General features: G+C 44.8%; 10 non-coding genes across 10 annotated transcripts; all 10 read right to left on the bottom strand.

The window, feature by feature from the left end:
- Positions 1-6072: 6072 nt before the first annotated feature.
- Positions 6073-6263, bottom strand: LOC141230849 (U2 spliceosomal RNA). Its single transcript, XR_012297299.1, has one exon. It is a non-coding gene; the product is annotated as a U2 spliceosomal RNA (small nuclear RNA).
- A 1121-nt stretch (positions 6264-7384) lies between these two features.
- LOC141230262 (U2 spliceosomal RNA) lies at positions 7385-7575 on the bottom strand. Its single transcript, XR_012296814.1, has one exon. It is a non-coding gene; the product is annotated as a U2 spliceosomal RNA (small nuclear RNA).
- Positions 7576-8696: 1121 nt separating this feature from the next.
- On the bottom strand, positions 8697-8887 carry LOC141230263 (U2 spliceosomal RNA). The gene has a single exon (XR_012296815.1). It is a non-coding gene; the product is annotated as a U2 spliceosomal RNA (small nuclear RNA).
- A 1121-nt stretch (positions 8888-10008) lies between these two features.
- LOC141230848 (U2 spliceosomal RNA) lies at positions 10009-10199 on the bottom strand. Its single transcript, XR_012297298.1, has one exon. It is a non-coding gene; the product is annotated as a U2 spliceosomal RNA (small nuclear RNA).
- A 1120-nt stretch (positions 10200-11319) lies between these two features.
- Positions 11320-11510, bottom strand: LOC141230847 (U2 spliceosomal RNA). The gene has a single exon (XR_012297297.1). It is a non-coding gene; the product is annotated as a U2 spliceosomal RNA (small nuclear RNA).
- Positions 11511-12631: 1121 nt separating this feature from the next.
- On the bottom strand, positions 12632-12822 carry LOC141230845 (U2 spliceosomal RNA). The gene has a single exon (XR_012297295.1). It is a non-coding gene; the product is annotated as a U2 spliceosomal RNA (small nuclear RNA).
- A 1121-nt stretch (positions 12823-13943) lies between these two features.
- LOC141230238 (U2 spliceosomal RNA) lies at positions 13944-14134 on the bottom strand. The gene has a single exon (XR_012296791.1). It is a non-coding gene; the product is annotated as a U2 spliceosomal RNA (small nuclear RNA).
- A 1123-nt stretch (positions 14135-15257) lies between these two features.
- Positions 15258-15448, bottom strand: LOC141230844 (U2 spliceosomal RNA). Its single transcript, XR_012297294.1, has one exon. It is a non-coding gene; the product is annotated as a U2 spliceosomal RNA (small nuclear RNA).
- Positions 15449-16572: 1124 nt separating this feature from the next.
- LOC141230924 (U2 spliceosomal RNA) lies at positions 16573-16764 on the bottom strand. Its single transcript, XR_012297371.1, has one exon. It is a non-coding gene; the product is annotated as a U2 spliceosomal RNA (small nuclear RNA).
- Positions 16765-17890: 1126 nt separating this feature from the next.
- Positions 17891-18082, bottom strand: LOC141230192 (U2 spliceosomal RNA). The gene has a single exon (XR_012296747.1). It is a non-coding gene; the product is annotated as a U2 spliceosomal RNA (small nuclear RNA).
- Positions 18083-18285: the final 203 nt, after the last annotated feature.

Genomic DNA, 18285 nt, shown 5'->3' with positions numbered 1-18285 from the left:
TTTCAAATAATAAATATACATTTCGCTAAAAACCATTCTAATACAATCATTGATGGAAATACAGTCACGTTTGAACAACAAAATATTCCTCACTTTCCACATAGCACTTTTTGCACAATTTATTATACACCAGCATATTTTGGTTTGATGTAAAGTTGGGCAATTAAAAAGTCCGTATAAAACATATTCGTGACAAAAGTCTTTCAGACCACAAACCCATTTCAAAAGCACCCCCAGTCTCCGCCAAAGTTCTTGCGCATAAAAACAGTTCCAGAACAGATGTAAAACCGTCTCATCACTTCCACACGAGTCTCTAGGACATTTTGCCCGCGCCACCAGGCCTCTCCTGTGCTGAAAGTCTCTAGTTGGGAGGCACTGGTGGACGGACATCCAGGCAAGGTCTTTATGAATATTTGCGAGAAACTTTCCAAACACATTCCTCCAGACTCGCTTGGATCTGCTCCAGGAAAAGTTGATTACTTCAGATACTCTTTCTTCCCTTCTCAGATGAGTTATCAATTTCCTTCGGTCTTGAAGAATATCAGTATCCAAGTCTCTTAATTTATAATTTCTACATACTTTCTCTAAGATGATAAGATGCTTTGGGGGACATAATAAAACAGGCGAAGATAAGGATGGCCGTAGCCATCTCTTAAAAACATAACCACAAGTATATTTTAAAAACAGACTAAAAACACTGTTAGAATTAAGAAGCTTAAAACAGAAACAGAAGAAATTTATATACAAAAACATGCTCAAATCCGGGACATCCTTTCCACCATTTTGATGCCTTTTATACATTTCTGTGCGTTTTACTTTTTCCATCTTCGAGCCCCAAATAAATATAAACATGCAGCGAGTCAGCTTTTTGAGCATTAAGTCGGAGGGAGGATACACAATTGCAACATATAACATCATTGGCAATAATACAGACTTAATAATTAGAACTTTCCCTTCGATTGACAAACTACGCAAATTCCAAAAGGATAGTTTCTTCACCATTTTCTCCTGGACCTCCCCCCAACTCACAACCCCGTCATTTTCTTTATTAAAAGTAATGCCCAAAATTTTAACTTTATCACACTTCATTTTGACTGCTGGTAGGTCCACTGTATCCCAGGAACCAATTGTCAAACACTCAGTTTTATTAAAATTCAACTTAAAACCTGAAGCCTGACTAAAAAAACTGGTACACCTCACCACCCTCCGGAGGGAAGCAGGATCCGTGCAGATGGCAGTAACATCGTCCATATACCCGAAGACTTTAATTTGGGCCCCCCCTCCACCCGGAACAGGGACCCCACGGATCACTTTATCTTTCCTAATTTGGCATAATAAAGGCTCCATAGCACAAATAAACAGGATCGGGGACAAAGGGCAGCCCTGCTTCACTCCGGATTCCAGCGGTATTTCACCTGTTAAGAAGCCATTAACAGAGATTTGACAATATGAATCTTTATACAAAATCTTAATTAGAGACATGATAAAATCCGGGATCGCCATCTTCTTTAAAACACTAAAAAGATACTTGTGCGATACCCTGTCGAACGCCTTCTCAAAGTCCAGCGCCAACAGGGCTAAATTCTGACCACGATCCCTAGTATACCATATTGCATCTCTTATGACATTTAACACCTCCGCAATACTCCTTCCCGGTACACCACAAACTTGTTCTGGTTGTATCAACTTATCAATTATCATTTTAAGCCGGCATGCAATAAATTTGGCTAATACTTTATAATCCATGTTGAGGAGGGTGATAGGCCTCCAATTTGCAAGGTCCTCACGAGCCCCTTTCTTTTTAAAGATCAAGGACACTATTCCCCTCCTCCATCCCTTGGGCAACCGTTTACACTTAAAAACCTCCTTAAAAAGTGCTAAAAGATCATCCTTTAAAATATCCCAGAAAGTCAGATAAAATTCGACGGGGAGACCGTCTGCTCCCGGAGCTTTGCCCTTTGAAAAACTTTTAAAAATGTTAAAAAGTTCCTCTAAGCTAAAATCCCGTATTAAAAACTCCTGATCTGACTGATTCAACTTAAAATCTAGGACATTAAGAGCATCTTGTAAAAAGGAATCATCCACACTTTTCTCACTAAAAAGGAGTCGGTAAAAATCAAAAGCCACGTTCTTCATGCCCTGTATAGTGGATTCTTCACCTAAACAAGTAATCGCATCTTTCCTCTCCATTGCTTTTTTAAAAAAGAAGCGTGTACATTTTTCATCTTCTTCTAACTGCTTTACCTTTGAATTAAAAATAACCTCTCTCCCCTTCTGCTCCAAAAGTGTATGTATTTCTGCTTTTAGGCTGACAATGTCTTCCTCCACCTCCAACCCAATCTCTTTAAATTTATAAAGTGTCTGCAGCCTAGTATTTAGATTTGAGAAAAATTGTTTTTTCTGTCTTGATTTCCTCCTCCCTGCCGTGATAAAAAAAAGCCTAATTTTATTTTTAATCTTTTCCCACCAAGACAACATTTTTATATAAGGAGGCCTATGTTGTCTCCATTCCTGGTAGGCTGTACAAAAATCCGACCTTATCTGAGGATCCTCCAGCAGATGTGTCCCCAAACGCCACAGTCCTTTGTTTATTCTCTGCTCTCCTTGGTATTCTAACTGTAATTTTAACATTTTGTGATCGGAAAATAAATTAGACATTAGATCAAACATCACCGGCTTAAAATCCACAGATAAAAACATAAAATCGATCCTAGAGGCCACTCCCCGACCGGACCATGTAAATCCAGGGTCCGTCGGTGAAAGGGACCTCCAGGCATCGCATAGCTTAAAATCAGTTTGAAAATTTTTTAGCAGAAAACATGACTTATCCAACTTACGGAGAGGGTCCCCTCCTACTCGTTGTTCGCCGACACTAAGGCAGTTGAAATCCCCACCTATCAGGAGGGGAGAAGACCCAACACAAAATACAGGCAAAATTTCAAACAATTGGATGCGCTCTTGCTTGTCGGGAGGAGCATACACATTAATTATGCGAAAACTAAAATTATTAATATGCAAATGTACTAACATTGCCCTGCCTGGTGTAATCTCTGTAACAGAGGAAAACACGATGTTATTACCACGACAGAGCAAACCCACTCCAGCAGACCTATTCACATTTGAGCCGGACCACACTGACGGTCCCGACTTCCAATCCTTTTTAAGCTCGTCATAATTAATTGAGTGTTGTAGTCCACATTCCTGCAATAAACACACATCAAAGTCTAAAGTCTCTAAATATTGAAAAAGAGCAGCCCTGCGAACAGGGCTCTTTAAAGATCTCACATTCAGTGAGAGGCATTTTATGGACGGCATTAAAGTCAAGGTGGGAGGGAGTCATCCAGAATCATCTTGACCTGTTCAGGACTATGATCCAACAGTGCCTCCAAGATCCCTGACTCCGGGGAAAAGGAAATGTTCATTGGATCCGAGGCAGTGACCGGGTATCCAGCTCCTGCTCCCTGCAGCCACAAATCACCGACACCCAAGGAAACATCCGGTGAATCCGGACAGACATCCGCACGCATCTTTTTCCCGCTGGGTTCAGGTAGGTCACTAGTGCAATCTTCTCCCACTACTGCCTCATGGTCTCTCTTCTCGAGGTCGTCACCTAGGGAAAAACACACTACGTCCTGCTGGCTCGACACTTGAATAGCATCTGGGGCCTTCGCAGCAGGGCCCACCAGTGCCAACATACTGGGGGCACCCTGCTCCAGCACACCAGAAACACACACATCTTCAGGGGCCATCGACACAGAGACACCCTCCCGAACAGAAGAGCATCCCTGCTCCGGTCCCTGGACGGACCGCCCATAGTCCCCTTTTTGCGGGGGCTTCTTCTTTGCCACCTCCACTACAGAGGGGCCAGTAGAGCTTAGCTCAGTCCTGTCAAGGGGATCCTCCCCGACGGACACTGAGGGGCGAGCTAGAGATTGTCTTCGCCAGGGACCCCCAGTTGCCTCTGCATATGTCCGTACCTTGGTTCTCTGGGGGCAACTCCGGAATACATGTCCATCCTCCCCGCACAGATTACACTGTTTCTTGTGAGGACAGTCTTTCGTCAAGTGTCCATACTGGCTGCAATTATTACAACGGGCAGCCCTCCTCTCCTGGCAAGCGTCTTGGGTATGCCCCATTGTGCCACAATTCCTACAATACAAGGGCATACCTTGATAGAAGAGGTATCCTCGGCTCTTCCCGATTGTGAAGGTGGAGGGAGGGTGCTGTGTTCCTCCGACTCCCGTTGGATCCTTCTTTAATCGTGCCAGGAACCTCCGCTTCCCACACCAAAAATTAACTGCATTTTTAATTTTTCCTAAAAAGGACACGTCATCGCAATAGCGACGCAAGAAAGTCAAAATATCCAGCACTTCCACAAAAGGGTTAGGGAAGTGAACCACAATCTGGACTTCTTCATAAACAAATAATAAGGAAAAAATCAAACCTTCCATTTCGTCCATGTGGCTATTTTCGTTCACTTTCTGGACCAGTTGTTGGCAGCACCCTTGACTCCTAAAAGTGATGGTGTAGGTACCTTTCGATTCGTTGTCCTGGAAGCAGAAGATGTCCTCTCTACTAAATCCCAGAAGTCCAAGAAGGATGATGTTGCAAACATACTGGATGTTTTTCTCACAGCGAAACTTCTCCAAAACGTCAATTCGCACTGTATTTCTCATCCGGGGTTCACCCGATGCATATGACAGCACAGCCGGCATCTCTTCCAAAAAAAGTACGCCAACTACGGAAAGAAAAAAAAGGCATATGCCTTTTTAGGGGATCACTTCCCGTTGCTCCCGGACTAAGCCTCTCTCCCTATAGCAGCAGGGGGGTGAAGTCCCTCCGAAGAGGAACGATCCCCCCAGGCCGAGAGAGAGGGTACCGGAAGCACCCAGATAGACAACAACCAAACAGACAAGCTGTAAGATCGAAGCCAAAAGGCCGAGAAGCGATAACCAGAATTGGTTTCCGACTACGGTGCCACCCAAGGATTCTGAAAAGTCCATTTGTGGAGATGGCCACCTGGACTCCCGTTAAGAAGACATGCTGTCAACCTCTAGATCCCTCACATGCCTGCACTTTTCGGCTTGCTGCTGCTGCAATCCACGCGTTTTAGATCTGCATAACTCCACCTCTTTTAGCACAGTACCCTCAACCCCCGGCTGTTCCCACCCGCCTCAACACCGTTGGAAGGGAGGAGAACCAATTAAGGCGGGGGGGGGGGGTGGAACGAGCAGCTGTCTACCCTTAGCAGGAGGGTTGCTGATTAATTACCTCTCCTGCTGCTGCTGCTGCTGGCTGTCCAGCAGCAGACTGAAGGTGGCTGCTGCTGTGCGCAGGTATATAAAGGCTCAGAGCCTATTATGACACGCGCAGCCAGCGTTCCATTGCCACATTCCGTCTACTGCAGGCGGGATACCTGGATGGCTGAATGTCACTGAGAAGCTCACAGAGACCGCCATAAGCAACAGTTTAAAAGAATGCCACAGACTAATCAACCAAACTTTTTGGGTTGGTTTCTCTTTTATAGTCTGCAGGCATTAAATGAAAGAAGTCAGTGTTCCAGCAGAGGGAGACAACGTTTCAGAAAAGGCATTGTAGCAAACCAAAAAAGAAATTTTAAGCGCAGCAGAGTAACCAGCTCACATACCTGTTAGCTCAGGTGAGTTTAAAAGGCTGCTGTTGATAACAAGGGCATTTGCTAAATAGATGGTGTGTGTGCAACAATATACTGAAAGGTCAATTATATTGTGCAGCTTATCTCACCACCTGTAGTTATTTAGGTGAAAGCTCCAAAATGCTTGCCTAATATGTCTGTTTATCCAAAAGGAAGTATAGAGGGAGAGCTAGATAGATAGCATTGCATTACATTACATTACATGGCAATGCAATGCACAGTTGCTGAAGTTGAACCAAAATGAGCTTGTCATCTGGCTTCTGCAACTTTTAACATGAAAAATCCAATGAGGAGAAGAAAAGCAAAGCCAAAGAGTCCATCCCAAAATCCGACAAACAAGCAAAATGAACAAAAAGCATTGAATTCAATTCTTTCTGATTTTAGAAACTGCATTAAAGAAGGGGTGCACCGGTCCTGGAGATACTGCAATACCAGGTCAATGCGTGGAGTGGACAGAGCAAGCTCTTTTTCCATCTCCCTGTTCTAAAAATCCATTTAATATATGGTCCCCAGATAGGGGACGTATCAGATATTAAACTGATAAGAACAGATACTACACTTGATCTTAGCCAAAAGGCCGAGAAGCGATAACCAGAATTGGTTTCCGACTACGGTGCCACCCAAGGATTCTGAAAAGTCCATTTGTGGAGATGGCCACCTGGACTCCCGTTAAGAAGACATGCTGTCAACCTCTAGATCCCTCACATGCCTGCACTTTTCGGCTTGCTGCTGCTGCAATCCACGCGTTTTAGATCTGCATAACTCCACCTCTTTTAGCACAGTACCCTCAACCCCCGGCTGTTCCCACCCGCCTCAACACCGTTGGAAGGGAGGAGAACCAATTAAGGCGGGGGGGGGGGTGGAACGAGCAGCTGTCTACCCTTAGCAGGAGGGTTGCTGATTAATTACCTCTCCTGCTGCTGCTGCTGCTGGCTGTCCAGCAGCAGACTGAAGGTGGCTGCTGCTGTGCGCAGGTATATAAAGGCTCAGAGCCTATTATGACACGCGCAGCCAGCGTTCCATTGCCACATTCCGTCTACTGCAGGCGGGATACCTGGATGGCTGAATGTCACTGAGAAGCTCACAGAGACCGCCATAAGCAACAGTTTAAAAGAATGCCACAGACTAATCAACCAAACTTTTTGGGTTGGTTTCTCTTTTATAGTCTGCAGGCATTAAATGAAAGAAGTCAGTGTTCCAGCAGAGGGAGACAACGTTTCAGAAAAGGCATTGTAGCAAACCAAAAAAGAAATTTTAAGCGCAGCAGAGTAACCAGCTCACATACCTGTTAGCTCAGGTGAGTTTAAAAGGCTGCTGTTGATAACAAGGGCATTTGCTAAATAGATGGTGTGTGTGCAACAATATACTGAAAGGTCAATTATATTGTGCAGCTTATCTCACCACCTGTAGTTATTTAGGTGAAAGCTCCAAAATGCTTGCCTAATATGTCTGTTTATCCAAAAGGAAGTATAGAGGGAGAGCTAGATAGATAGCATTGCATTACATTACATTACATGGCAATGCAATGCACAGTTGCTGAAGTTGAACCAAAATGAGCTTGTCATCTGGCTTCTGCAACTTTTAACATGAAAAATCCAATGAGGAGAAGAAAAGCAAAGCCAAAGAGTCCATCCCAAAATCCGACAAACAAGCAAAATGAACAAAAAGCATTGAATTCAATTCTTTCTGATTTTAGAAACTGCATTAAAGAAGGGGTGCACCGGTCCTGGAGATACTGCAATACCAGGTCAATGCGTGGAGTGGACAGAGCAAGCTCTTTTTCCATCTCCCTGTTCTAAAAATCCATTTAATATATGGTCCCCAGATAGGGGACGTATCAGATATTAAACTGATAAGAACAGATACTACACTTGAGCTTAGCCAAAAGGCCGAGAAGCGATAACCAGAATTGGTTTCCGACTACGGTGCCACCCAAGGATTCTGAAAAGTCCATTTGTGGAGATGGCCACCTGGACTCCCGTTAAGAAGACATGCTGTCAACCTCTAGATCCCTCACATGCCTGCACTTTTCGGCTTGCTGCTGCTGCAATCCACGCGTTTTAGATCTGCATAACTCCACCTCTTTTAGCACAGTACCCTCAACCCCCGGCTGTTCCCACCCGCCTCAACACCGTTGGAAGGGAGGAGAACCAATTAAGGCGGGGGGGGGGGTGGAACGAGCAGCTGTCTACCCTTAGCAGGAGGGTTGCTGATTAATTACCTCTCCTGCTGCTGCTGCTGCTGGCTGTCCAGCAGCAGACTGAAGGTGGCTGCTGCTGTGCGCAGGTATATAAAGGCTCAGAGCCTATTATGACACGCGCAGCCAGCGTTCCATTGCCACATTCCGTCTACTGCAGGCGGGATACCTGGATGGCTGAATGTCACTGAGAAGCTCACAGAGACCGCCATAAGCAACAGTTTAAAAGAATGCCACAGACTAATCAACCAAACTTTTTGGGTTGGTTTCTCTTTTATAGTCTGCAGGCATTAAATGAAAGAAGTCAGTGTTCCAGCAGAGGGAGACAACGTTTCAGAAAAGGCATTGTAGCAAACCAAAAAAGAAATTTTAAGCGCAGCAGAGTAACCAGCTCACATACCTGTTAGCTCAGGTGAGTTTAAAAGGCTGCTGTTGATAACAAGGGCATTTGCTAAATAGATGGTGTGTGTGCAACAATATACTGAAAGGTCAATTATATTGTGCAGCTTATCTCACCACCTGTAGTTATTTAGGTGAAAGCTCCAAAATGCTTGCCTAATATGTCTGTTTATCCAAAAGGAAGTATAGAGGGAGAGCTAGATAGATAGCATTGCATTACATTACATTACATGGCAATGCAATGCACAGTTGCTGAAGTTGAACCAAAATGAGCTTGTCATCTGGCTTCTGCAACTTTTAACATGAAAAATCCAATGAGGAGAAGAAAAGCAAAGCCAAAGAGTCCATCCCAAAATCCGACAAACAAGCAAAATGAACAAAAAGCATTGAATTCAATTCTTTCTGATTTTAGAAACTGCATTAAAGAAGGGGTGCACCGGTCCTGGAGATACTGCAATACCAGGTCAATGCGTGGAGTGGACAGAGCAAGCTCTTTTTCCATCTCCCTGTTCTAAAAATCCATATAATATATGGTCCCCAGATAGGGGACGTATCAGATATTAAACTGATAAGAACAGATACTACACTTGAGCTTAGCCAAAAGGCCGAGAAGCGATAACCAGAATTGGTTTCCGACTACGGTGCCACCCAAGGATTCTGAAAAGTCCATTTGTGGAGATGGCCACCTGGACTCCCGTTAAGAAGACATGCTGTCAACCTCTAGATCCCTCACATGCCTGCACTTTTCGGCTTGCTGCTGCTGCAATCCACGCGTTTTAGATCTGCATAACTCCACCTCTTTTAGCACAGTACCCTCAACCCCCGGCTGTTCCCACCCGCCTCAACACCGTTGGAAGGGAGGAGAACCAATTAAGGCGGGGGGGGGGGTGGAACGAGCAGCTGTCTACCCTTAGCAGGAGGGTTGCTGATTAATTACCTCTCCTGCTGCTGCTGCTGCTGGCTGTCCAGCAGCAGACTGAAGGTGGCTGCTGCTGTGCGCAGGTATATAAAGGCTCAGAGCCTATTATGACACGCGCAGCCAGCGTTCCATTGCCACATTCCGTCTACTGCAGGCGGGATACCTGGATGGCTGAATGTCACTGAGAAGCTCACAGAGACCGCCATAAGCAACAGTTTAAAAGAATGCCACAGACTAATCAACCAAACTTTTTGGGTTGGTTTCTCTTTTATAGTCTGCAGGCATTAAATGAAAGAAGTCAGTGTTCCAGCAGAGGGAGACAACGTTTCAGAAAAGGCATTGTAGCAAACCAAAAAAGAAATTTTAAGCGCAGCAGAGTAACCAGCTCACATACCTGTTAGCTCAGGTGAGTTTAAAAGGCTGCTGTTGATAACAAGGGCATTTGCTAAATAGATGGTGTGTGTGCAACAATATACTGAAAGGTCAATTACATTGTGCAGCTTATCTCACCACCTGTAGTTATTTAGGTGAAAGCTCCAAAATGCTTGCCTAATATGTCTGTTTATCCAAAAGGAAGTATAGAGGGAGAGCTAGATAGATAGCATTGCATTACATTACATTACATGGCAATGCAATGCACAGTTGCTGAAGTTGAACCAAAATGAGCTTGTCATCTGGCTTCTGCAACTTTTAACATGAAAAATCCAATGAGGAGAAGAAAAGCAAAGCCAAAGAGTCCATCCCAAAATCCGACAAACAAGCAAAATGAACAAAAAGCATTGAATTCAATTCTTTCTGATTTTAGAAACTGCATTAAAGAAGGGGTGCACCGGTCCTGGAGATACTGCAATACCAGGTCAATGCGTGGAGTGGACAGAGCAAGCTCTTTTTCCATCTCCCTGTTCTAAAAATCCATTTAATATATGGTCCCCAGATAGGGGACGTATCAGATATTAAACTGATAAGAACAGATACTACACTTGATCTTAGCCAAAAGGCCGAGAAGCGATAACCAGAATTGGTTTCCGACTACGGTGCCACCCAAGGATTCTGAAAAGTCCATTTGTGGAGATGGCCACCTGGACTCCCGTTAAGAAGACATGCTGTCAACCTCTAGATCCCTCACATGCCTGCACTTTTCGGCTTGCTGCTGCTGCAATCCACGCGTTTTAGATCTGCATAACTCCACCTCTTTTAGCACAGTACCCTCAACCCCCGGCTGTTCCCACCCGCCTCAACACCGTTGGAAGGGAGGAGAACCAATTAAGGCGGGGGGGGGGTGGAACGAGCAGCTGTCTACCCTTAGCAGGAGGGTTGCTGATTAATTACCTCTCCTGCTGCTGCTGCTGCTGGCTGTCCAGCAGCAGACTGAAGGTGGCTGCTGCTGTGCGCAGGTATATAAAGGCTCAGAGCCTATTATGACACGCGCAGCCAGCGTTCCATTGCCACATTCCGTCTACTGCAGGCGGGATACCTGGATGGCTGAATGTCACTGAGAAGCTCACAGAGACCGCCATAAGCAACAGTTTAAAAGAATGCCACAGACTAATCAACCAAACTTTTTGGGTTGGTTTCTCTTTTATAGTCTGCAGGCATTAAATGAAAGAAGTCAGTGTTCCAGCAGAGGGAGACAACGTTTCAGAAAAGGCATTGTAGCAAACCAAAAAAGAAATTTTAAGCGCAGCAGAGTAACCAGCTCACATACCTGTTAGCTCAGGTGAGTTTAAAAGGCTGCTGTTGATAACAAGGGCATTTGCTAAATAGATGGTGTGTGTGCAACAATATACTGAAAGGTCAATTATATTGTGCAGCTTATCTCACCACCTGTAGTTATTTAGGTGAAAGCTCCAAAATGCTTGCCTAATATGTCTGTTTATCCAAAAGGAAGTATAGAGGGAGAGCTAGATAGATAGCATTGCATTACATTACATTACATGGCAATGCAATGCACAGTTGCTGAAGTTGAACCAAAATGAGCTTGTCATCTGGCTTCTGCAACTTTTAACATGAAAAATCCAATGAGGAGAAGAAAAGCAAAGCCAAAGAGTCCATCCCAAAATCCGACAAACAAGCAAAATGAACAAAAAGCATTGAATTCAATTCTTTCTGATTTTAGAAACTGCATTAAAGAAGGGGTGCACCGGTCCTGGAGATACTGCAATACCAGGTCAATGCGTGGAGTGGACAGAGCAAGCTCTTTTTCCATCTCCCTGTTCTAAAAATCCATTTAATATATGGTCCCCAGATAGGGGACGTATCAGATATTAAACTGATAAGAACAGATACTACACTTGATCTTAGCCAAAAGGCCGAGAAGCGATAACCAGAATTGGTTTCCGACTACGGTGCCACCCAAGGATTCTGAAAAGTCCATTTGTGGAGATGGCCACCTGGACTCCCGTTAAGAAGACATGCTGTCAACCTCTAGATCCCTCACATGCCTGCACTTTTCGGCTTGCTGCTGCTGCAATCCACGCGTTTTAGATCTGCATAACTCCACCTCTTTTAGCACAGTACCCTCAACCCCCGGCTGTTCCCACCCGCCTCAACACCGTTGGAAGGGAGGAGAACCAATTAAGGCGGGGGGTGGGGTGGAACGAGCAGCTGTCTACCCTTAGCAGGAGGGTTGCTGATTAATTACCTCTCCTGCTGCTGCTGCTGCTGGCTGTCCAGCAGCAGACTGAAGGTGGCTGCTGCTGTGCGCAGGTATATAAAGGCTCAGAGCCTATTATGACACGCGCAGCCAGCGTTCCATTGCCACATTCCGTCTACTGCAGGCGGGATACCTGGATGGCTGAATATCACTGAGAAGCTCACAGAGACCGCCATAAGCAACAGTTTAAAAGAATGCCACAGACTAATCAACCAAACTTTTTGGGTTGGTTTCTCTTTTATAGTCTGCAGGCATTAAATGAAAGAAGTCAGTGTTCCAGCAGAGGGAGACAACGTTTCAGAAAAGGCATTGTAGCAAACCAAAAAAGAAATTTTAAGCGCAGCAGAGTAACCAGCTCACATACCTGTTAGCTCAGGTGAGTTTAAAAGGCTGCTGTTGATAACAAGGGCATTTGCTAAATAGATGGTGTGTGTGCAACAATATACTGAAAGGTCAATTATATTGTGCAGCTTATCTCACCACCTGTAGTTATTTAGGTGAAAGCTCCAAAATGCTTGCCTAATATGTCTGTTTATCCAAAAGGAAGTATAGAGGGAGAGCTAGATAGATAGCATTGCATTACATTACATTACATGGCAATGCAATGCACAGTTGCTGAAGTTGAACCAAAATGAGCTTGTCATCTGGCTTCTGCAACTTTTAACATGAAAAATCCAATGAGGAGAAGAAAAGCAAAGCCAAAGAGTCCATCCCAAAATCCGACAAACAAGCAAAATGAACAAAAAGCATTGAATTCAATTCTTTCTGATTTTAGAAACTGCATTAAAGAAGGGGTGCACCGGTCCTGGAGATACTGCAATACCAGGTCAATGCGTGGAGTGGACAGAGCAAGCTCTTTTTCCATCTCCCTGTTCTAAAAATCCATTTAATATATGGTCCCCAGATAGGGGACGTATCAGATATTAAACTGATAAGAACAGATACTACACTTGATCTTAGCCAAAAGGCCGAGAAGCGATAACCAGAATTGGTTTCCGACTACGGTGCCACCCAAGGATTCTGAAAAGTCCATTTGTGGAGATGGCCACCTGGACTCCCGTTAAGAAGACATGCTGTCACCCTCTAGATCCCTCACATGCCTGCACTTTTCGGCTTGCTGCTGCTGCAATCCACGCGTTTTAGATCTGCATAACTCCACCTCTTTTAGCACAGTACCCTCAACCCCCGGCTGTTCCCACCCGCCTCAACACCGTTGGAAGGGAGGAGAACCAATTAAGGCGGGGGGGGGGGTGGAACGAGCAGCTGTCTACCCTTAGCAGGAGGGTTGCTGATTAATTACCTCTCCTGCTGCTGCTGCTGCTGGCTGTCCAGCAGCAGACTGAAGGTGGCTGCTGCTGTGCGCAGGTATATAAAGGCTCAGAGCCTATTATGACACGCGCAGCCAGCGTTCCATTGCCACATTCCGTCTACTGCAGGCGGGATACCTGGATGGCTGAATGTCACTGAGAAGCTCACAGAGACCGCCATAAGCAACAGTTTAAAAGAATGCCACAGACTAATCAACCAAACTTTTTGGGTTGGTTTCTCTTTTATAGTCTGCAGGCATTAAATGAAAGAAGTCAGTGTTCCAGCAGAGGGAGACAACGTTTCAGAAAAGGCATTGTAGCAAACCAAAAAAGAAATTTTAAGCGCAGCAGAGTAACCAGCTCACATACCTGTTAGCTCAGGTGAGTTTAAAAGGCTGCTGTTGATAACAAGGGCATTTGCTAAATAGATGGTGTGTGTGCAACAATATACTGAAAGGTCAATTATATTGTGCAGCTTATCTCACCACCTGTAGTTATTTAGGTGAAAGCTCCAAAATGCTTGCCTAATATGTCTGTTTATCCAAAAGGAAGTATAGAGGGAGAGCTAGATAGATAGCATTGCATTACATTACATTACATGGCAATGCAATGCACAGTTGCTGAAGTTGAACCAAAATGAGCTTGTCATCTGGCTTCTGCAACTTTTAACATGAAAAATCCAATGAGGAGAAGAAAAGCAAAGCCAAAGAGTCCATCCCAAAATCCGACAAACAAGCAAAATGAACAGAAAGCATTGAATTCAATTCTTTCTGATTTTAGAAACTGCATTAACGAAGGGGTGCACCGGTCCTGGAGATACTGCAATACCAGGTCAATGCGTTGAGTGGACAGAGCAAGCTCTTTTTCCATCTCCCTGTTCTAAAAATCCATTTAATATATGGTCCCCAGATAGGGGACGTATCAGATATTAAACTGATAAGAACAGATACTACACTTGATCTTAGCCAAAAGGCCGAGAAGCGATAACCAGAATTGGTTTCCGACTACGGTGCCACCCAAGGATTCTGAAAAGTCCATTTGTGGAGATGGCCACCTGGACTCCCGTTAAGAAGACATGCTGTCAACCTCTAGATCCCTCACATGCCTGCACTTTTCGGCTTGCTGCTGCTGCAATCCACGCGTTTTAGATCTGCATAACTCCACCTCTTTTAGCACAGTACCCTCAACCCCCGGCTGTTCCCACCCGCCTCAACACCGTTGGAAGGGAGGAGAACCAATTAAGGCGGGGGGGGGGGGGTGGAACGAGCAGCTGTCTACCCTTAGCAGGAGGGTTGCTGATTAATTACCTCTCCTGCTGCTGCTGCTGCTGGCTGTCCAGCAGCAGACTGAAGGTGGCTGCTGCTGTGCGCAGGTATATAAAGGCTCAGAGCCTATTATGACACGCGCAGCCAGCGTTCCATTGCCACATTCCGTCTACTGCAGGCGGGATACCTGGATGGCTGAATGTCACTGAGAAGCTCACAGAGACCGCCATAAGCAACAGTTTAAAAGAATGCCACAGACTAATCAACCAAACTTTTTGGGTTGGTTTCTCTTTTATAGTCTGCAGGCATTAAATGAAAGAAGTCAGTGTTCCAGCAGAGGGAGACAACGTTTCAGAAAAGGCATTGTAGCAAACCAAAAAAGAAATTTTAAGCGCAGCAGAGTAACCAGCTCACATACCTGTTAGCTCAGGTGAGTTTAAAAGGCTGCTGTTGATAACAAGGGCATTTGCTAAATAGATGGTGTGTGTGCAACAATATACTGAAAGGTCAATTATATTGTGCAGCTTATCTCACCACCTGTAGTTATTTAGGTGAAAGCTCCAAAATGCTTGCCTAATATGTCTGTTTATCCAAAAGGAAGTATAGAGGGAGAGCTAGATAGATAGCATTGCATTACATTACATTACATGGCAATGCAATGCACAGTTGCTGAAGTTGAACCAAAATGAGCTTGTCATCTGGCTTCTGCAACTTTTAACATGAAAAATCCAATGAGGAGAAGAAAAGCAAAGCCAAAGAGTCCATCCCAAAATCCGACAAACAAGCAAAATGAACAAAAAGCATTGAATTCAATTCTTTCTGATTTTAGAAACTGCATTAACGAAGGGGTGCACCGGTCCTGGAGATACTGCAATACCAGGTCAATGCGTGGAGTGGACAGAGCAAGCTCTTTTTCCATCTCCCTGTTCTAAAAATCCATTTAATATATGGTCCCCAGATAGGGGACGTATCAGATATTAAACTGATAAGAACAGATACTACACTTGATCTTAGCCAAAAGGCCGAGAAGCGATAACCAGAATTGGTTTCCGACTACGGTGCCACCCAAGGATTCTGAAAAGTCCATTTGTGGAGATGGCCACCTGGACTCCCGTTAAGAAGACATGCTGTCAACCTCTAGATCCCTCACATGCCTGCACTTTTCGGCTTGCTGATGCTGCAATCCACGCGTTTTAGATCTGCATAACTCCACCTCTTTTAGCACAGTACCCTCAACCCCCGGCTGTTCCCACCCGCCTCAACACCGTTGGAAGGGAGGAGAACCAATTAAGGCGGGGGGGGGGGGATGGAACGAGCAGCTGTCTACCCTTAGCAGGAGGGTTGCTGATTAATTACCTCTCCTGCTGCTGCTGCTGCTGGCTGTCCAGCAGCAGACTGAAGGTGGCTGCTGCTGTGCGCAGGTATATAAAGGCTCAGAGCCTATTATGACACGCGCAGCCAGCGTTCCATTGCCACATTCCGTCTACTGCAGGCGGGATACCTGGATGGCTGAATGTCACTGAGAAGCTCACAGAGACCGCCATAAGCAACAGTTTAAAAGAATGCCACAGACTAATCAACCAAACTTTTTGGGTTGGTTTCTCTTTTATAGTCTGCAGGCATTAAATGAAAGAAGTCAGTGTTCCAGCAGAGGGAGACAACGTTTCAGAAAAGGCATTGTAGCAAACCAAAAAAGAAATTTTAAGCGCAGCAGAGTAACCAGCTCACATACCTGTTAGCTCAGGTGAGTTTAAAAGGCTGCTGTTGATAACAAGGGCATTTGCTAAATAGATGGTGTGTGTGCAACAATATACTGAAAGGTCAAATTATATTGTGCAGCTTATCTCACCACCTGTAGTTATTTAGGTGAAAGCTCCAAAATGCTTGCCTAATATGTCTGTTTATCCAAAAGGAAGTATAGAGGGAGAGCTAGATAGATAGCATTGCATTACATTACATTACATGGCAATGCAATGCACAGTTGCTGAAGTTGAACCAAAATGAGCTTGTCATCTGGCTTCTGCAACTTTTAACATGAAAAATCCAATGAGGAGAAGAAAAGCAAAGCCAAAGAGTCCATCCCAAAATCCGACAAACAAGCAAAATGAACAAAAAGCATTGAATTCAATTCTTTCTGATTTTAGAAATTGCATTAAAGAAGGGGTGCACCGGTCCTGGAGATACTGCAATACCAGGTCAATGCGTGGAGTGGACAGAGCAAGCTCTTTTTCCATCTCCCTGTTCTAAAAATCCATTTAATTATATGGTCCCCAGATAGGGGACGTATCAGATATTAAACTGATAAGAACAGATACTACACTTGATCTTAGCCAAAAGGCCGAGAAGCGATAAACAGAATTGGTTTCCGACTACGGTGCCACCCAAGGATTCTGAAAAGTCCATTTGTGGAGATGGCCACCTGGACTCCCGTTAAGAAGACATGCTGTCAACCTCTAGATCCCTCACATGCCTGCACTTTTCGGCTTGCTGCTGCTGCAATCCACGCGTTTTAGATCTGCATAACTCCACCTCTTTTAGCACAGTACCCTCAACCCCCGGCTGTTCCCACCCGCCTCAACACCGTTGGAAGGGAGGAGAACCAATTAAGGCGGGGGGGGGGGGGTGGAACGAGCAGCTGTCTACCCTTAGCAGGAGGGTTGCTGATTAATTACCTCTCCTGCTGCTGCTGCTGCTGGCTGTCCAGCAGCAGACTGAAGGTGGCTGCTGCTGTGCGCAGGTATATAAAGGCTCAGAGCCTATTATGACACGCGCAGCCAGCGTTCCATTGCCACATTCCGTCTACTGCAGGCGGGATACCTGGATGGCTGAATGTCACTGAGAAGCTCACAGAGACCGCCATATAAGCAACAGTTTTAAAAGAATGCCACAGACTAATCAACCAAACTTTTTGGGTTGGTTTCTCTTTTATAGTCTGCAGGCATTAAATGAAAGAAGTCAGTGTTCCAGCAGAGGGAGACAACGTTTCAGAAAAGGCATTGTAGCAAACCAAAAAAGAAATTTTAAGCGCAGCAGAGTAACCAGCTCATATACCTGTTAGCTCAGGTGATGTTTAAAAGGCTGCTGTTGATAACAAGGGCATTTGCTAAATAGATGGTGTGTGAGCAACAATATACTGAAAGGTCAATTTATATTGTGCAGCTTATCTCACCACCTGTAGTTATTTAGGTGAAAGCTCCAAAATGCTTGCCTAATATGTCTGTTTATCCAAAAGGAAGTATAGAGGGAGAGCCTAGATAGATAGCATTGCATTACATTACATTACATGGCAATGCAATGCACAGTTGCTGAAGTTGAACCAAAATGAGCTTGTCATCTGGCTTCTGCAACTTTTAACATGAAAAATCCAATGAGGAGAAGAAAAGCAAAGCCAAAGAGTCCACCAAAATCCGACAAACAAGCAAAATGAACAAAAAGCATTGAATTCAATTCTTTCTGATTTTAGAAACTGCATAAAGAAGGGGTGCACCGGTCCTGGAGATACTGCAATACCAGGTCAATGCGTGGAGTGGACAGAGCAAGCTCTTTTTCCATCTCCCTGTTCTAAAAATCCATTTAATATATGGTCCCCAGATAGGGGACGTATCAGATATTAAACTGATAAGAACAGATACTACACTTGATCTTAGCCAAAAAGGCCGAGAAGCGATAACCAGAATTGGTTTCCGACTACGGTGCCACCCAAGGATTCTGAAAAGTCCATTTGTGGAGATGGCCACCTGGACTCCCGTTTAAGAAGACATGCTGTCAACCTCTAGATCCCTCACATGCCTGCACTTTTCGGCTTGCTGCTGCTGCAATCCACGCGTTTTAGATCTGCATAACTCCACCTCTTTTAGCACAGTACCCTCAA

This window comes from Phyllobates terribilis, unplaced genomic scaffold (assembly GCF_046119375.1).
Source record: "Phyllobates terribilis strain yellow unplaced genomic scaffold, ASM4611937v1 Scaffold_499__1_contigs__length_1316695, whole genome shotgun sequence".
Classification (NCBI taxonomy): domain Eukaryota; kingdom Metazoa; phylum Chordata; class Amphibia; order Anura; family Dendrobatidae; genus Phyllobates; species Phyllobates terribilis.
The sequence above is the reverse complement of the archived record's forward strand: the minus strand, read 5'-3'. Positions and strand labels throughout refer to the sequence as shown.